Here is a 2,990-nt window from a genome sequence, read left to right as displayed (position 1 = left end):
AGGCAACAGGTGAGGGAATTCCCGCAGCTCCCGACACAAGAGGTGCAGGACAGAGTGATCTCAAAGACATGGGTGGGGGATGGTAAGGTGTCAGATATATATAGGGAAATGAGGGACGAAGGGGAGACTATGGTAGATGAACTAAAAGGGAAATGGGAAGAAGAGCTGGGGGAGGAGATCGAGGAGGGGCTGTGGGCAGATGCCCTAAGCAGGGTAAACTCGTCGTCCTCGTGTGCCAGGCTAAGCCTGATTCAGTTTAAGGTATTACACAGGGCACATATGACTGGAGCACGGCTCAGTAAATTTTTTGGGGTGGAGGATAGGTGTGCGAGGTGCTCGAGAAGCCCAGCGAATCATACCCATATGTTTTGGTCATGCCCGGCACTACAGGGGTTTTGGATGGGGGTGACAAAGGTGCTTTCAAAAGTAGTAGGAGTCCGGGTCGAACCAAGCTGGGGGTTGGCTATATTTGGGGTTGCACAAGAGCCGGGAGTGCAGGAGGCGAGAGAGGCCGATGTTTTGGCCTTTGCGTCCCTAGTCGCCCGGCGCAGGATATTGCTAATGTGGAAAGAAGCCAAGCCCCCGGGGGTGGAGACCTGGATAAATGACATGGCGGGGTTTATAAAGCTAGAGCGGATTAAGTTCGTCCTAAGGGGGTCGGCTCAAGGGTTCACCAGGCGGTGGCAACCGTTCGTCGAATACCTCGCAGAAAGATAGACGGAATGGGAAAAAGAAGGCAGCAGCAGCAGCCCAGGATCGGGGGGGGGGGGGGGGAGGAGGAACCAGAAGGACTCTCGGGGTTCTTAATATATACTGTATAGTATGTATAGGTCGTTGCTACAGATAATTATATATTGGACTGTTAAATTATATTTTTGGAGAGTGTTACTTGTGACAAGGCAGTTGCCAATTAGGGCTAGTTTTCATTTTTGTTATTTATTATTTATTCATTTTTTGTTTATAAAATAGGTCATTGTTATTTGTGTTGTTATAATATTGTGTAAAGGATGCACAATGTACTGTGTTGGTTGACCAAAACTTTTCAATAAAATATTTAATAAAAAAAAAGAAGAGAACCCCACCAGAGACCCTCGAATAAGCTTTTAAGTACACAGTGGCGAAAGTAAACGCACTGTTTATAATTACCTAGCTATGATTGACAGCTCCTGGATCACATCAAAGACAGTTCAGTGCTTTTTGCAGAGGAAAAGAAGAAGTGAGTGTACTTAAAATGCTTAACTGGCTAGTTTCACAGCTGGGTACTTCAAAGCCAAAGTGTATGTGAAAGCTGTCAATCAGAAACTAGTGAAAGCAATTTTACAGAGATATGAATGAAAGGCTTGTAGATCAAAGATATGAGGGAGTTTAAATCCAGGTGCTGCTTTCTCTGCCTGAGCCAGCAGATGTATTACATGGGTGGGTTTTAAGGCAGTGTCTTTTTCACTGCCTCTATCTGGAAGCTCTCTAGCTTCGAGGCAGGGGTCTCTCTAACTCAGGGGGCTCTGATGGAGTCTCCCTAATTAATAGTTATCTGGTGGTGGTCTCTCTAATTGGGGGATCACTGCTGGGGTCTGAAGGGGGTGGGGTGGGTAGATCTTGGATTGTTGGGGGGAGGGTGGCCCTACAGTGGATTTTGGGGGTAACTCCCTTAACAAGGTACCCCCTTTGGCCCACTGTGAGTTCCACCCTGTCAGGGCCACGCTTGTCAAGACCTGCACCAGTTCTCGCCTACGTGATCCCCAGCCCAGAGGACCGGAGAATCGCGCGGGCCCAGGGAATATGGTACTCGGCCCGTTAGTTGGATACAAAAGGGTCTGAATGACTCCGATCCTCCCATTAGTGTAGGGCACAAACCTCACTCTTTATGCCATCCTGCTTTTTGTCCGATGTTGAATTCCCCGCCACCTCGGGAACTCTGCTACCGGCGGCGGGTGGCGGAGAATCCAGCCCAGAACGTTTCTTCGCATTTACCTAGCATTTGCCATACAAGAACATACTGAAAAATTTGCACTGTGTGCCTGCTGTTCCATTGGAAACATGATGATATGATGGAACTTTTTAAGAGTGTTTTACATTGTTCATTCTCATGAATTGTGCAAATTCTTCTGAACAAAACAGGCCTCTGTCTGTGCCAAATTCTAGGTGATCATTTCAATGATTGCAAAGTACTGATGATGGCTTCCTTTCTACTGTTGACATACTCTTCACTGATTGTGTTTTATATCTCCTTATCTAACCCTTGCCATCATAGATGCCTCCTTGCTAGACTCTTTATGAAAGACATCTCTCAGTGTTCACCATCAAGATCGCATAGCAACTGTAATCAGCAATTTTCATGCACTAATACTCTGGCTCCGCCGCCTGCCCCCACCATCCATTCCCCCATGATACAACATTTATTTATTTATTTTATTTTAAATTACTTTTTCTGAGCGACAAAGCCAGGGCTCAGAGTGTGGACAGGGACGACCCCCGAATCCAACTCCTTGCCTGCTCCAAAAATCAATTCAAATTCAAATTGAATCCAATTCATGGTCCCCACAAGAGAGACATACCAGATCTGAGCCAAAAGGCCGAGCAGATACTACACTTGATCTCAGCCAAAAGACCGAGAAGCGATTGACACAATATTTATCAACTGACAACTCATTCCACCAGATACAAATGGCCTTCTTCTGAATCCACAATGTATGTTGGCCACTCATTTGCAATGTAGTCATACGGGATCTCTGTGAGTTGTTCTATTTATGTCACCTGCTGTGGCTGGCAAACCATCTATGTATACAAATAATTCTCTGTGGCTCTGCCTCTGATGGGGTTGGTAATCTAGACATTACATCAGTGTTACATTGATTCTCTTTATTTAATATTGTACTATAACCAAACAAATCAAAGCCCTACTCTGTATTTGGGATACAGAATAAGTGGGTACTACTTGGATTCAGAATTAGTGGCTTATGGTCAGTTAAAATCGTGGAACTAAGACTGTA

At 45.6% G+C, this 2,990-nt stretch overlaps 1 pseudogene; it reads right to left on the bottom strand.

Annotated features, from left to right (window-relative positions):
* Positions 1-2,414: 2,414 nt before the first annotated feature.
* On the bottom strand, positions 2,415-2,620 carry LOC140425965 (U2 spliceosomal RNA; annotated as a pseudogene).
* Positions 2,621-2,990: the final 370 nt, after the last annotated feature.

This window comes from Scyliorhinus torazame, chromosome 6, assembly GCF_047496885.1.
Source record: "Scyliorhinus torazame isolate Kashiwa2021f chromosome 6, sScyTor2.1, whole genome shotgun sequence".
Lineage (NCBI taxonomy): Eukaryota > Metazoa > Chordata > Chondrichthyes > Carcharhiniformes > Scyliorhinidae > Scyliorhinus > Scyliorhinus torazame.
The sequence above is the reverse complement of the archived record's forward strand: the minus strand, read 5'-3'. Positions and strand labels throughout refer to the sequence as shown.